Below are 17,031 nucleotides of genomic sequence, written 5' to 3'. Positions count from 1 at the left end.
ATAAAACATATCATCACATAGGACCATCACTGTTCTGGCTGCAGTTTGAAGATTTTCCTCCAGAATGGCTATGTTTCAAAACAAGTTCTCAGCATTGGAAACCTCAGAAAGAGCTTCAGTAACTTTGATCCATGATAGAGTGAATCCCATTTGGCAGCCGCAATAAGTGTTTGTGGGACTTGAGGACCTGCCGTGTCATCTTTAGGGCATAGCAAAGCTGCCAAGGGAGGGCGATAGGAAAGGACGGTGAGGCGAAAGGACAGTAGTGTTCAAAATCTGTATCAGAAAAACAAGCAAACAATATTGCCAGAAATTCCTCTTTGCAACTCTTAGAAAATACTTGTCTTTTGATTACCTCAAACTCAATTATTTTTGCAGTGCCATCTCTGACAGTGTGTCAGCTAGGCAGCTCCCAAGCTATTTGGCGTGTGTATAATAAACACTGTGCAGTGTGGCATTATGTGGTGGCAGCCCACTTGTCTCTGAACGAGCTAGCCCTGGGACTGTGCAGTGCAGTACAGGTCCTGGGCTAAGCAGATCCTCAGGAGGCGGCTGTCCTCTTTCCCAGCCTACCTCCAGCAAAACAGGGCGCTGGTAACTTTTCTGGATGTCTCTCACTTAGGAAGGCTGTTTGGGGTGCTCGCACCCTGGATGCTTCATAGATCACGGCCCATATCTGTAAGTCTACCTAGAGACCAGCAGCTACCATCAGTGGCTAACCAAAGCCATTTTTCTACTTAATGAACAGAAGTGTGTTTACCAAATTGACCTAGCTCTCTGGATACTCTCAAACAACAGCCAGATGTGCTTATTTTTAATACATATGAATAAGATTACTGAGCTAGGATTAGACACCATCTGAAAGCTGCCTAATGCCTATCTTCTCAAGCTGATACTGCTACTTGTTGATTCCATCCAGCAGAGCTTCTCTGCTGGATTTGCACCCTGCTCAAGTTAGGCCCTGAGAAGAAAGAGAGCAGAGAGATGTGATTTACTGTAGATCGTCCGCAACCTGATATATTGTGGTATAATTTGCTACCTGTGGCCATGTAGGTGGTTTTCTGTGGTGCTGTACGTTAGTGTAATTCCAAACACTGCCCACAGCTCTCCCTAGCTGATGTACTAGTCATTTAATGGTGAGGCTATAAGTCAGTGGTCATAGGCACGAGCTAGTCTTCTGTTATTTGTTGTAGAGAGTATGAGATAACTGACAAATGTCTGTTTAATAGTTCTATGAGACCTCAGGCAACAGGAAAAAAAATTTTTGGCATAAAAAGGACAATTCTGGAGCAATCCAAGCGTTAGGAGTCTAATCCTACTTCTATTGCAGCAAAGTTTTAGCAGGCGGTGGTGTTGATCCCTGGTGCTGGAAGAGTCACTAATGGAAACGTGAGATTCTGCTAGGACCTGATCCAGTCTGTTGAAAATCAGTCTTGCCATTTAAGAGTCTAAATTAGAATTTTAGACACATCAAGATGCTCCTGTTCAGCTTCAGACTGTTTTGCTGTGAAAAACCCTATTGGTTTTGTCCAACAATGGATTTTGCTGTGGTTCAAATTCCTAGTCATACAGCAGCAATACAGAGTTAACTTTTATGAAAAAATAATTGTGAAACCTGAACGAGGCACATGGCTAATGAATTGATGTTTTATTCAATTAGTGTCTAGCCTAGAAGAAACAGTGCCTTGGGAGGTATAAGGTGCCATTCATCTCAATATTAAATCCATTTGGGGACTGGTAAAGTGGAATCACCCATTTAATGTGCTTTTACCATTCTCCTTAACTATTTTCCTTTTATCATCGAGGGAAAGCCTCAGTTTTCCTTGCCTCAGCTGTCCCAGTAATTGTATATGCAATTATGTTCCCCAAATTCATTCACTATAAATATTATTAGCTAGTGGAATCCAAACACACCATGGGGCCATATGCAATCAGTGGAGATATGCCCCCAATCAGTGGAGATATGAAAAATAAAATTAAACCAATGCAGCTCACTGATCAACATGTTCTGTGATCTCTTACCAGAATATTTATTCATTTTTAAGGGAAATGTGCAGAATTCCCAACCTGATATTCCAGTGTATCACAGAGCCTGGAGCTTCTATTGGTGTGTGTGAGGCACTGAATTCTACTGTTCAGTTTTGGATTTTCTTTTGGAGCTTTCCCCTTTACCTCAAAGCCCTTATTTATTTCTCATGGGTTTGTACTATTTTTTTAGATGTTTTTTTTTCCCTTGCTACTCATGCCCCCACCTGCCTTTTTTCCTAGGATATGTTTATCTATCAGATGAATCCTATTGTGAATGGAAATTTTCCGAATCTTGGCTTGTTCCAGCCATAGGGCTCGTGACCTTATACCTTCCCCAGTGTGTTCAGATAATACACTGATAGTTTGTTGTCAGTTCTGATTAATATTACCTTTAAAAACATGCAGCATGATCCCTGCAGTGTATTTTACTTCCAGCAGATTTATGTATAGACTGTTAACATATTTTTGGCCAGTCTCTCACTGTTAACAAACTGAAAAAGCCTATGTCAAACTGCTGGTGTCCTCTATAGAGACAGCAGTCGCACAAGACTCCCATCATCCCATGACTCTGAGCCGTTCGTGGGGTCGTGGTCAGCAGTTGCCCAGTATTTGGGCCTAATTCCATTCATAGTAAATCAGGAGAAAAATGTGTGGATTTGGATGTTTCTTGGATGATGTGAGGTCAGAATCACACTATTTCCAAATTTAACTATGGAAAACTCCATCATACCTCAGTTCAGTTCAGGAAAAAACAAACACAAGTAATGAGCAGATATAATTCAAGAGCCAGCAAAAGACATCATAAATTCTACACGAGCTGCTATTCCCAGCCTCGAGTGTGGTCACATAGAGAAACTGTGCTTCTAAAAAGGTGAATCAATTGATGCCCTCCATGTCAGTGCTGTTACTTATTCAGTTAGGGAAATGTGTGCTAGGCGTCACAGGTGGGTAATATACTTATTAGTGAATCACTTGATTGGGTAATATACTTATTAGTGATTCACTTATTAGTGAATCATTAATACAACTGGTTTTAATTGTTGTTCCTTGTACGCAGTAAGTTGGCTGCTGCTGGAGGCCCTCGCATAAGGGTGCAGTTCCCGCCTGCTGCCCATGGAGATGCTGCGTGAGCGCTTCCTCGGCCAGTGGTGAACTGCCAGTGTCCTACGAGGAGTGATGGGCTGGATCAGTCCTGTTGCAACGTGAGCAAAAGAGAATGAGCCTGAGTGTCGCTTTCTGGGGTGAGGCCAAAAGAGCAAAGACGCCCTGGGTTTTGTTTTCTTTTTCCGTGTTCTCCTGAGGACGGCAGACTGTTGTATGTGTGTTTGAGCGACAGGTGAGTGAAACTGGTTCTGCACCTCTCTCCTCTCGAGCAGCGCAACTGCATGGCGGTTAGTGATGGCTGATTTATTAACTGGGTTTGACATGCCTACATTGAGTTAGGACAAGCAGAATCACATCTGCCAGCTTCACTGTGGATGAAAGTTAATGTTTTAATGTGAGTACCTTAGCCTGAATCTTCCAGTTTCAAGAACTGTCCACTCATGTAAATTATACTATCTCTTACTATACAAGGATTGCTATTTGTGTAATGTTTCTTTAAATATATTTCACTCTTACGTGTAGTACCTGATGATATACATTGTGTGTGTTATATATATACAGCCTGCTACAGAATCACAAAACTGTTGGTAGCAAGCAGTACAAATATTTACAGACCAAATGAGCAGGCAAAACATGTTTCACCGTTATGCTAACTTGCCATCGGACATGTGTCATGCACAGCTGAACAACAGAGTATTAAAAGCTGAGAAAATGCTAAATGGTGCTAATCAGCCAGGAGGTCCCTAAAGGCCAAAGACTCAAACCGATTTATTTCATGAAAAATACCATCTGTGTCCTGACAGGAGCTTTACTCAGTTAATCAATAGGACTTATGTAACTATTTTTTATGACAGCATCCAAAATGTTTAGGGTCTGTTCAACTATATTTGGACACACAATTTTTTTAAGAGATTATCACTGACTTCATAGATTCCACACGGGAGGAAGATAGACTTGTTTCTAGAAAACATACTGGACTGGGACTCAGCAGATCTGAATTGCATTCCCTTCTCCCCTAAAAGCATTAGCTGAGTTCTCCAGTTTTCTGCACCTTGCTTTCCTCCTAGCTCCTCTCTTGTTTTGTAAGCTTTCCATAGCAAAACCTGTTTCACACCACGTGCATGTATTTCTGCAAGCAAAGTGGAAACCAGATTTCCAGGGGTGCTGTTGGTGCTGCTGTAATTCTAATTGGAGAACTATGTATTCGTAGTAACACCATGCCTTATGGAAATTATCTTCTGCTGAAATGCCAATGTCCGTAGTGTTTCCAGTCTTAATGAAAACTCTGCCTGCAAATTAGTATTTAGAGAATTGGCATTTGTAATCAAAATACAAAATGAGTTTAGTTTGAAATTACAGCTACAGCTAATAATACCACCACCACGCAGGGAAACTGAAACACGGCAACGTTCTGGTATTGGTTCCCAACTTACTGTGGCACATTGGCAAACCACATCTGGTAACAGCTGGGTGAGATTTCCATAGCTGCGCTGGATGTTCAGATGCAAGTGTTGTGTTTGTGTTAATCCTAAATCTTAGACTGCTTTGCTGATCTCAGACTGATTTCTCTCGTACTAGGCTGTTATATATTTTGTCTGCCCTTGGAGGACGAAAGGTTAAACTTTAAAAGAAAAAGCCACTGCGTCTCTCTTCCTTTGGAGGATGAAGGGGAGAGGTAAGAGGGATTGTTACCTATTTCATAAGCTGAGTAAAATACAAATATGTAGTAAAAGAGATTTTAACCTCTTATGTGAAGGATGAGATTTGTTTGTTCTTTCTGATAGCAACATTAGAGAATTTCTATTTTAAAACCTGGGAATAAGACTGAAATAAACTAATTATGTATTGCTTCACAGGAAAATCTGAAAATCTGGTCTGGTGGGGTTGCATCTAGAGATGCAACAAAGTGAAAATCATTTATCTCAAGACCAGTATCCTTTCTCAGCTCTAGATCTGAATTTTTACTGATTTTAACTGAAAGGAGACCTTGTTGGAAGTTATTGCATATTTAGGTTTTGAAAAATCAAATCCACCTGTCATTCTCTAGTACTTACTGGATGATTAATATCTTGTTGTGAAGTACTGGGTATTCAACTTTCATGTTACAATGCCATTACTTTTCCTTTATTGCCAAATATCAAGAAGCTGCCGTTCTCTCTCTGAACTGAGCTGGGACTAGGTGTTATGTTTTTAGTGTGATAAATCTGGCACTTTTGCATAAAGACTGGGTAAGGTTGCTATAGCTTATTTCCAGTGTTTAAATGTTTTATTTAAACTCAAATGTGATGGGGTTTACGTGAAATGAAAAGAGATTCTTAGGGTACAAGGTAAAGAGGAAAAACACAAGGAAAGAAGATGGTGGGAGGTGAAGTATTGCATAGTCAGAGTGACAAACAGGCTGGAAAACAGCTCAGAAAGGTTAAGGTAAGGCCAATAACATATGCACATATTTTTTTCTCTCTACCAGAAGGATTTCTTTAACTAGAAAAAGCTAAGAGTATGTTTAAACCAAATCCCTTTAGAAAATCCAGAGTTTAAATCACAGGAGATAAGCATTCTCACAGCTTGGCACTTTGAAACAAAAAAAAAAAAAAGCAGGGATTTTTTAATGAAATGTCAAACCTCCAAAGGCTCACCTGTTCCCTCCCCAGGCGTCCTCCCCACCAGTGCTGCAGATGGCCTTCTCACAGTGGGCAACAAGCTTCAGAGGAGAAAGCCATGGGCAAGAAGCTGAGTTGGCCAAGATCCTTAAACTGCCTCTGCCGCATGAGTCACAGGGCTGAATTAGGGACTGAAAGCATACTCAAAGGCTAATCAGCCCTCACCTTTCAGACTCTTTCCTTACCTCCAAAGCTATATTTTTCCTTTTATTTGAATCTTTTTAGATGAGGCTATTTTCTTTTGTCACAAATTGGTGCCTCCCATTTGCCTGGCTTATCCGATTTAGTTAGTGTTGGGCCATACGAATGATTTAATTAGAAAGTATGCCATGTGTATTCCAGCTAGTGTCAATGAACTCCACACCTAGTACTATTGTGTTTACGACTACCGTTATGTTATAATTAGCAATATACTATCTTCTGCGGATGGTACAGGTGTGATGGGCCTAATTTGCTTGCAAGTCAAAAGTTAAATTGCAGGATAAAGTCACTTCAAATTCCAGCCCCTGAACAGGATAGATATGTTGCATTACCGAGTTGTCACAACTCCTAGATGGTTTCATTTATTTTCTTTGTGGTATCTGAAAGTCATGTTTGTGTTTGATGTTGTGGTTTAGTTTCTGCATAGATCTTTAATGTGTTTGCGGAGGTTGCATCGACAGCAAGGAAAATGAATACTGAAGTCAGTGGAATGCATAATGCCCGCCTGCAAAATAGTGACTGTGCACTTCCCAACAAAAGTTGGAAGGTGCGTGACCAAAAAGGGCTGTGAGGAAGGGTGGTGGTGGTGGACACCATGATTTTCCAGGGCAGCGAACTGTCTGAATTAGAGAATAGAAATGTTCATGATAAAATAACAACTCTGTGTTTACTGAATTGATTGGCCTCAGTGCTACAATATGGTTTCACATAAACTCATGGTAAAACTAGGCCTTTTGGAAGAATTTGGGTGTATTTAGGGCATTAGATGTGTAAAGCCTATTTGATTAAGCTTGAGACGTGTGTACGTGGGAACCTGATAAATGGAATGATGAGTCCCACGTGACTGGAGGAAAGGAAGAGGGGCCGTGTCAGGAAAGAACAGTGTAAAAAGGAAAAGAAAAATGGATAAATACTGAAATGAATAATGTAGTGCGTTGAAGAAGCCGAGAAGCTGAGAAAAAACAGTGAAGGGGCTCTAGCGAGGGGCTAGTGTCATGATATTTCTTTCAAGGCAGACAGGGAAACACAGGGTTTGAAATTGAGGCAATCGATTCAGCCAGCGTTTGCTGCAAGGTTGCAACAGTTATATAAGTTATATACAACTGCAGTGTGATGATGAAAAAGGTCTTTTCGGCAAGCTCATAAATTAAACTTTACAATCCATTTGAATGGGCAGGGAAACAGAGTCACAGAGTAATGAAAAGACTTGCCCATGGCTCCTGGAAAAGAAAGTCAAAGAGCAGGGAATGCTGGTACCGCTACTCACCCTGTGTTTTGTCTTACAGAGTTTGCCAACCACTGAACATCTGTAAGGAGAACAAAACAATTGAAGGTAAACGCTAATAAATTTTTAGACGAGGCATTTTAACAAATCCTTGTTTATTAGGGATTCTAAATTTTAATTATATTTCTAACACAGGAGGTTTTCTTTTACCTTCTTCTGGGACATGTAGTGAGAGTACCTGCTCTAGACAGCACACTGGAATGATTTGATTAAGAATGTGAACCTTTATGTTTATTCTCACTTTCCACTGAATAAATATTTCCAAAACCTGCCCAAGGTATTGCTCCATCTGGTTCCACCTGGCTATTTGAAACAGTTTCACTGAATGTGCTTTGTACAGAGTTACAGTGGTAAGGCCAAAGGCAGAAGTAAGTCTTATCTGGTGCATAATTCACACCTCTTTCTACCATGTGGGCTATGAGCTTCAGCTCAGAGCTGATTTTGGACTGTGCATATGCTAAAAGTTGTACTGTATGGAGAAACCTAAGTGTTGCTTGGATATGTGCATAGATCGAAGAAAGCTTAGTGTTACCTGAGAAGACAAAGTAAGCACTGATATTGTTGAGGTTATTTTTAATTTCCTACTTATTTATTTTGAAAAATATCATGGCTTCCTGTATTCAGATCAATTTGCCTCAAAGCCTGCATTCAGGAATAATATAGTTCTAAACAAACAAATCTTTTAGAATGATTTCTTGGCTCTCCCGCTCAGTTTATCTGTGAAAAAAATTGCTCTCTTCTCAGCTCCAAGAGTTTTAACTGCATTCTGTGGCCTGACTCCCGTTAGCACTAACCTACAACTGTATGTAGACAGTGAAAATATTTATCAGTATTTACGTAGCACTTCTCATTCAGAAGGATCCAGAAGCACTTAATAACCTTGAGAAACTGTAATACAAACTACATCAAGGCATCATTATCTCCATCATTGAAATGCAGGCAGGATGCTGGACTTGATAGAGCAATCATCTGCTCTGCTATGGCATATCCTGCATTCCCGTGTTATTGTAGGCTGCTCTGGGGAATATATGCATAGAATTGGAAATGATGCATTGTACTTTGTATGTAACTTTTTATTTGAGGTTGTTAAATATAAATATTGCAAAGCCATTTCTGTCATCAGCTTTCTGTACTATAATTGTTTCCTCTGCCTGATTAGAATATTAAATGTTTAACTTGAAGTATTTATCTGTCATTTACAGTTGCTGGACTAGTCACACACAATGCTGACCTTCATTTAGTAATTCCCTCCTTCAGCCACAAGTAAACATGTGTGGAGTGTAAATAGTTTAATGAAAACTGTCTGTCACCTTTCTCTGAAGAGCTAAAGAACAGTTTTATAGAGTGAGATTATTTTAAGGATTGCATTACTGACTTTAGATGAAGTATCCTTTCATTTTAGTGACTGTTAGGATTGGACTGTGGTGTGAACCTGAAGTGTTCTAACTATAATGTATTTTTCAGGCAATCTGCAGGCTCTAAATGATATGTTAAAACCTGTTCTTGATATTTATTAGTGGTTTCCTTTTGTTTATTGCTTCCCAAGCCCTCCTCCTAGGTCTCAGTAATCTCTCTGTGATCGCAAAGTTAATGTTCCCCATGCTGATTCCAAGGGGAAAATAACGCAAGAAGAGAAATGAAAACTGTTAAGGCAGGCGTCAGTTACAGGAGTGTCAACTTATTCTTTCAGATATCAAACATGACTGGTAGTACACCATTATTTTCCTCACTTTCCATGGTCCAAAAAGCTGAGGTAGAAATAGAGGAATACAAATGGACACTCATGCCTGGCCTGAGGGCTTGACCTGCCTCATTGGTGAGTAACCTCTCTGCAGTGTAGCAGAGCCACCAGCATTTATACATGACAATAAACAAATGTAAAAATGAATGGATACTTTGTCTGTGTCTAAGGCTGTCTGCATTTTCCTGGGGGCAATTAGATAGCAGGAGCAATGTTTTATTGCAATTGCTCCCTGTGGGAGTTTTCAGAAGGTGTCTGTATATTCAAGATTCCCAGCATGTCTGGATTTTGCCAAACTGTCTGAGGCTTGATTTAGGCAAGGAGAGTTCTAAATTCAACTGTATGTGTTTTCAGCTTTACTAATAATGTGTAAAGAGGACTGGAGGCCGAGGAGGTGATCTGTGACTCCAGAGGTCTGGATTCGGCTCTTTGTTCTGCCATATCATGCTTTCTGACCTTAGGCCTATCCTCTAACCTCTCTGGCTTGGATTTATTCCACCTAACTTCTGATATTTAATGAGATATCAAGTAGCCATGCTGCTGCCTAAGGCTCCCTGAATAATTAATGGACAAAGAGTGGTGTTTCTACATAGCTAATCAGCCCTCCTACGATCTATGGGGTACCAGTCTCTTTCCCTTGAGTATACAAAAAGCCTCAAGCTTCTGTATTTTTAACTAAGGAAGAATTCCAATTAGTTGACTATATTTAGGTGGTGTGAAGCCACTGAATTCCTTGCCTTTGCTCCTGTCTATAAAATGAAGAATGCTTGCTTCCTCCCATCTCTTTCCTCTTCCCTGTTATTCTCTCAGGCAAGTATTGTCTTGACAGTACAGGTCTGTACAAATGGAACCTGGATTTCCATCCACAAAATGCTACAGTAAAGCCCTTTAAATGCAGTAATAATACCAATGGTAACAGAAACTCTCATTATTTCTATTTTGCATCAATTACATTTCCTCTTGAAAAGTATGAGACTATCCAGTTTGCTTTAACACAGAGGAGGCTGTTAATTATGATTGTGGAACTAAATGTAGCATCTTAGTTCCAGATTAAAGTTAATATATACCCTTGGCAGAACTTCCAATGATAGGAATCTGTCCAGGAGAATGATTGGCATGTGCATTATGTGCCAGTGGTCCTTCTCTGTGGGTACTGCTGCCTTCCCTGTTACGTATCCTTTCATCTTTGTTCAAACTAAGCCTCCATTCCTGCTGAAGATTAATTTTTGTTACTAGGTGCTTAACTGTTGAGCTCTTTCGAAAGATCTAATTGCCTGAGAACGTATTGCCTGCTAGTCTGTATACCTTTTGCTCTCATGGGAATGCATTAAATAAGTGAAGCAGGCTACATACAGAGTTCATAAATTTGCTGGGTTCCAAGCAGTTTGATACTTCCAAGCTATCCTCCCAGCATGTGAATTATGGGTTATGTCAGCTGGAATTACATTGCCCATTTGCCAGGCTAGGGTTTTTTCATGCTCGCTGGGATTAATTCAGATAGCAGCACTTTGTTTTTCAGCTTTCTGGTTCTAGAATTTCCTCATTTCTTTTTAATTAGCTTTACTCTCTTAGATTTTTCTGTATCAGTTTCAGTACAAGAGTCTCTGCAACTTACCACACTCTCATCACGCCTAAAAGTTCAAAAAAAGCCATAGAAATTTACAGCACTTGGACAGGTTGAGGCAACACACCGTTTCCTTTTCAAATGTCTGTTTCCCTCGACAAAGTGATCCAAATCATGTGATTTGCAATGTTTTGTTAGTGCCACCTTGCACTGATCTCTTTCCCCAGTTCTTGCGGGGAGAACATAATGCCATGGCTCTCTGTGGCTGCACAGCGCAGAGAATGACCGTCGTGTGTGCAGCTTTTGTTTCCAGACAAGGCTGACTTCTAGACTCTGCTGTCACGAATAAATAATATAGTGGCATTTTCATGGACTAAGCCACAAAAATTCCCTTATATTTAGACAAAGGAGAGTGACAGCTACTGCTCTCAGAAGGAAAGCTTAATCAAAGCTTAATTCCCTTTTATAATTAAGTCTTCAAAATTGATACGTAACACATTCAAGCACGGCATTTTTAATTTAATTAATTTTCTAAGGACTAAAAGAGTAACTCTTATTTAAAAAGTACAGTATGCCAAGCAAAACTTTCCGAACCATATGAAGAATTCTCTGCCTGTGATACTGCAAGAGCCTCATATGTCCTGAAAGCTACGGCAGTGGCACAGTAGGAACAAAACTGCGATCCTATGAATGCCTCTTCGTTTTGTCGTGCAAAGGGAGTTGAGGCACAGGGCTGAAGGTAGCATGTCAGAGGACTGGAATGAGATCTCCTTGAGCTATTCCAGCATGTTGAACTGTCCTCCTATTTGAAAAGGGGTTGGCATGGGTGTTGTGTTGGATATAGACAGTCATCCTTGCATGCAGAAGAGTTGACCTCAGAAAAAATAATTCCCAAGAATGAATTTTTCTATATCCTCTCTTTGACACAGTTAAACAAACCACAACTTTTATCCTTTCAGTTCTGATACTTGCTGCCCTCTCAGTACCATCTGTTGAAACCACATAGTGAGTATCAGATTAAAAAAAGGTAGAAGTAATTTATTATACTAATTATATGTTTACATGGGCAGTTCAAAACTGTTATCGCCTGGGCCTTTGTAGCCAGGAGTTCTCCATCTGTTATCAGGGGTTTTCCATCCTGTCCCACAACCAGGCCATATTTTTTGGTGCTCTTCATATCATGAGGACAGTCCAAGGAAGAGAATGATTGAGAGAGTACAGTAAGGCAGACTGCATTTTTGCCTTTCTTGTGATGAAGTTTGTAAAACTTTGTCCTTTTAAGACAAACAGCCAGTCTTTTGAAACGAACAGCACTGTATGGCGTCGCAGTGAAATTAGACAGTTAGAAAGAGTCACATTGGAAAGAGTCATTTGGGAGAACTTTAGCTCACCTGTCCTCCGTTCAATACGTTTTGTATGTCACCAGTGTGACCCACTGTCACACTGTTCCCGTGTGACATTTACCAAAACAGAGGAGGACCAGGGTCTCTGTTGGTGTTGCTCTAATGAAATCAGTAGAGCTGATGCCTGCTTGTCCTAAATGAAATGTAGGGAGTACATAGTTAGAGATCTTACTATTACCAGGTCTCTGTGTGTTATGAATTTCAAATAAATTACTTCATTAGAAAATAGTATTGGAAACAATTTTTGTAAGCTGACTGAAATGAAAATAGTTAACATGGAGTTTATTTGATCAACTACCCATGCACTTGTGCCCTGGGGATTCAGAGTGATAAAGGAACTAACATCAGTGTCACAGAGGTATGAATGATTGTGCTCCGTAAGAAATTACGGAGTGGGCAAATGATCACACAGTCTCTCAAGGTCTTCATAAATGTTATATTCTATGATGGAGTGTCAAAAGTGGTGAAGGAATAGCATTATAGCAGTGAGTGCTGAGTTTGGTAGGTCACGCTTCCCATTTTAACTAATAAAGCTTGATTCTTCACAAAACAGTAACTAGGGGTTGTAGCATTCTAAACTCCTGGATATTAGAAGAATCTAGATTTGAGAGAATAGTCAACAGCTGTATGAACAAATTCCTTTTTTCTAGATTCTGGCAAATTTCAAACCTAAATGTGCTGCTTTTAAGAACATTGGCAATATTTAGTGTTTCTTTGAAGCATAATGTTTTCTGTATTATCTGTCAACTCTACATCTAAATTTTTACATTTATCTTTGTAATATGTTCCAGGTAAGAAATGTACTGCGCCTAAAGCTCTATATTCAGCCTTTAATAATCATTCTTTGATGACTGGCTATAATATGCATATTCTTATCAGAACTATTTCAAGAAAGTCTTCTGTGTACCCTGCAAACTTCTTTGAAAAGTTTCTGATGAGGAGTTGAATGTACAGACGGATGACAGTGCTGAAGTGAACCAGAATGCTTTCCCAAAATGTGTCTAAAGCAAATCATGCAATAAGAGGTTTAGTTTGTTCTTATATAAAATAAGTAAGAGTTTTTGGATCACAGTTCATTGGAGAGGACAGAATAGAAAGCCAGTGTCAAGTCCCGGTTGGTTGTTGTTCTTGACAAGCCGAGGTATCTGCCCATACTCTTATCTTGCTTTTTCTGATGCCTGGAGTTGCCTTTCTTGAGTTGCAGGCAATTGAACATCTCTGACTTTATCAATTCCTTTCAGCAGAGATAATTTGTGTCTTGGCACTACACCCTCTTAAAAACAGCAGATTCTGTTAAATTGACAAAGTCGTTTGACTAAGCGATGTCTTCCAGTCCTAGCAGTCCCTTTAAATTCAAGGCATCCTTTGCATTTTTCAGGGTGTGTGTGACAGGATAGCTCTCAAGTCAAGCTATGTGCTGTTTGTGTTCTGGGCAACCCTAGAGTCAAATTTCAAATGCCAGTTGGAGGAGAACAGACCAGTTATAGAGAAAAGAACAATAATATTTTTTATTGAGTCATATTCACACGTGACTGTGTTGAAATCAATACCGTCATTTATGTCCTTCCTGGCCAAATAGTGTTTGTATGGGTACAACGCTACTGCTTACTGCTTGCAATTGTCCTGATTCTTTGTAAGAGCAGCAGTGGTTGGTGTAACTTGAACTGCTGTCCAGAATGAGACAATTTTGTTGTTGTTGCCAGCACGGATGTTGCAATATGCTTGAAAGTACTGCCAGTGCTGGTGAGTGATAAGGACACCTTGCGATCAGTATCTGACAAGAAGTTAGTTAGCTTCTGTACAGCCATCCTAGTGTGTTACAATTCACTTGCTATGATCAGTTTTTACAACTCAGTTGCTTTTTTGGGGATGGCCTGTCATTTCTGTTGCTCGCACAGTTTCCTATGTGATTAACTCTTTTCACAGTCTATTTTTCAGGACAGAATCTTTTTTTAATTATTTTTAGGCATCTGATTCCAAATTTTTTAGTATCAGGAGCAAAAACTTGTTGGAATTGCTCAATTAAAAAAAAAATTAAATGGTAGCTTGAAATCTTTGTCCTTGATTTTGTTCACTTGAATCCTGAATAGCTCATAAGCTTGCTTAACATTCCTGAGAAGTAAAACATGAGCAAAGCTCAAACTTTGAACTCGTGATGCCAGTCAGAACCTGTTTTATTGGACCTCTGGCCCCAGAAAGAAGTACTAGCAGATTTGCTCTCTTTTGGTACGCCTGGATCTGATTTTCCTAATGTTCATTGCCAGATATTGTCCAAATTCCCTGCTTAGAGTGGGCTAACAAGGTAAATATTTTGTGTACAATTTTTTCTGATTTTCTTCCAATCAGCTGTCATCATTGTAGAAAGTTAAAATATTGAATAGGTTTCCCCACTCCATCTCACCCAGCTGAGGCCTCTGCAAAGGGAAAACCTTTTGTTTTTACATCCTAAAGTAATTCTAATTCTTACTGACACGGTGCACTCGCTTTACTCCAGCGGAGTAGCTGTGGGCCAAATCAGTTCATGACTGCATACAAAGAACTTGTTCTTTTGCTGAATGGCTGGAAACGCTCCTTGTAGCAGAAAGCAGCTTCAGTCTGGGTCAAATATCCATGTTACCAGCAGAGTGCGGATTTAAAGTATTGTTTAATAATTCTGAGATTATAATAAAGAAGTGGCATAAAGGCAGAATGCATTTAAGTGCCAGTATATCTTGGTAATAGTGGTGTCGTTATGTAACATGTATATAATTAAAGATTTTGCTCATAACTGCAGCACTCTATATCCAGAGAAATTCTTTTAACTCCAGGGTATATTAACTATGAAGTATTTTAAAGAAATCAAGGAAGAAATACTTTGTCAGATATACTTCTGAAATACGGCCCTTTCTATTAACTAAAAAATTGGTGTCAGAACAGTTAATAGGGGATAAACGCAGGTATATGAACATGACTGTAAAGCCCCATCAAAGAGAAGACACAATATTAGGTGTTTATTTGGATTTGCCTATGACAAAATGCATTTGGACAACAAAGTTCATGAATTGCTTCTGGCATTTATAGAAGTTTGAATGAATCAGCTGCTAATCCAGAGTTTGAGGCAATCTGATTGTACAGATGACATCTTGAATAAATGATACATATATTTAAACCACAGGGGCTGCAGTGGACTTTCCTATGGAATCTTCTTCCCAATATTTTGCTCCCCATGCTGCAACCTACTGTCATTTTGAATATGACTCCTTTTAAGTAAGTCCCAGACAACTGAATTTTTTTGGTTAAACATTTTTTTTAATTATTACTATATTTCTAATGACCATGAGATCATAAAAGAAAAGTTTCTGAAAGTGAGTATTTATATAGCTCCACTGAGTTTTTCTAATGCTGGGCAACTATGACTTTTCCATATGTAGCTACATTTATTTGAAAGACTATTGCACTTACTACGTTAACTTGTGTTTTAGGATCAGGTTTTTGAATAGTAGTCTGCATTAAAAAATTTTGCCTTATTTGAACCAATGGCAAAACTTTCATTAATTTAAACAGGGAAAGGGCTTTCAGTTTGCCCCTTGTATTTCAGAGAGAGGACTGAAGGACTGCATCTTTCATTTGAGGATCAAAAGACTCCTAAGTCAAAAATACGTGCTTGCTTTCAAGCAGATTCCACTTAGAATTAAATTCAGACCAAAATAGAGAAACTTATGATGTGGTTAATTATTAATAATGTTACATGGCAATAAATCTGTTTCATATGTCTTTAGTGAATTTTACAATGTTTCTCAATAAAACCATTTTTCTTGCTTTTAAAAATCAAACTTAAAAATTAAAAGAACACATTTGCTAGAATCTGTTAAGGTTTATATAAAGGATTTCTGAATTCTTAGACCTTCTGAAACAATTCAGTGAGAAAACCTTTAAGCAGGCTTGACATATTTTAAATTAAAAGTCTCCTAAGTATAAAGGAGATCAGTTTTGTGCCTACTGAATAGCATTTTTATGGATAAAAGACTAAGCAATTAAGGAAAATACACACCCTCCTTTGTAAACGCTGAGTTCTTTCATATTCCTCAATTACTGTCTCTCCACTTCTTATATTCAAAGAATGCATTTGTTACATAGCTAAAATAAATGTAATCTGATCATGAAAAAGAAATACAACTTCTTCTGCATTTATTAACCTTAAATAGTTTAGCTCAAATAATAAAATGTTGTTCTAGTCTTATATTAAAATATTGCTTGCTTATCAATTTTGTTTTGAAGCTTAGCTTACAAATGCAGACTGAATTTTGAAGTTGGTTGCTTTCTGTACCACCCCCATAGACTTTAAAATAGACATTGCTTCCACGCTTTCGCAGCAAAAAAAGACTGCTTCCCCACTTTGAAAAAGAGCTGCTATCTCAGTGGTTGACAGGCTTTTGTGCTTGTAACTTAGCTAAATACTACATCAAACAGCCGAGCATAGAAGCGATTGCAAAGCACTATATGTAAATTCTTTTTCCGCTGGGTGGGCAAGGATTTCTCATTTCATACATCATTCACAACTTGCTGCAGTGATTCCACAAAGTCACTCAGGAGGCTTTAAAAAGTTAATGGAAAAGAAAAGCTTTGTTTTAGTTTGAGACTCTTTTCCCCTCTGCTTTTGGCTTTGCACTTTCCTCTCCTCTGTGCCTTCCTCTCTGGGAGGGCTTTGAGAGGATGCTGATGGCAGCTGCATTGGGTGGAAATGTTGACAGGCCTCTTAGTAGCAAGAGATTAGATCAAAAGGTGGCAGCAGCAGTGAGCAGAAATAACCTTCTGCCCATAAAGGGGAGAAGGCAGACCAAGGAGGATTCAACCTGACCAGGAGGGTAAGTGATTGCTTTGGACACCTAAGCCCAAGCCTGCTGCCACGGCCAGGGACCAGCCGTGGGACGTACCACCTTTCTGTGGTGGTACGAGAGGCAACCTCAGAATAGCAATCTGGTTTTACCCAGTTGGTAAAAAAAATCTTTAGTTAAGTCATGCACTGTGTGCCTCCCTGTACAAAGCACTGAAGGTATTTTACATCT

General features: G+C 39.3%; 1 long non-coding RNA gene across 3 annotated transcripts in view; it reads left to right on the top strand.

Moving 5' to 3' along the window:
* The window catches only part of LOC138068763 (uncharacterized), a 244,970-nt gene that overhangs the window by 34,910 nt on the left and 193,029 nt on the right, over positions 1-17,031 (top strand). The window contains exons 2-5 of one of the 3 annotated variants that reach the window (XR_011143512.1): positions 3,086-3,364; positions 4,711-4,807; positions 7,280-7,326; positions 8,969-9,094. This is a non-coding gene — a long non-coding RNA (uncharacterized lncRNA). Of the gene's footprint in view, positions 1-3,085; positions 3,365-4,710; positions 4,808-6,409; positions 6,541-7,279; positions 7,327-8,968; positions 9,095-17,031 lie in introns of those variants that run through there. The other 2 variants (XR_011143513.1, XR_011143511.1) reach the window with 2 other exon arrangements.

The sequence above is a fragment of the Struthio camelus genome, chromosome 11 (genome assembly GCF_040807025.1).
Source record: "Struthio camelus isolate bStrCam1 chromosome 11, bStrCam1.hap1, whole genome shotgun sequence".
Taxonomy (NCBI): domain Eukaryota; kingdom Metazoa; phylum Chordata; class Aves; order Struthioniformes; family Struthionidae; genus Struthio; species Struthio camelus.
This window is presented reverse-complemented; position numbering and strand designations above follow the sequence as displayed.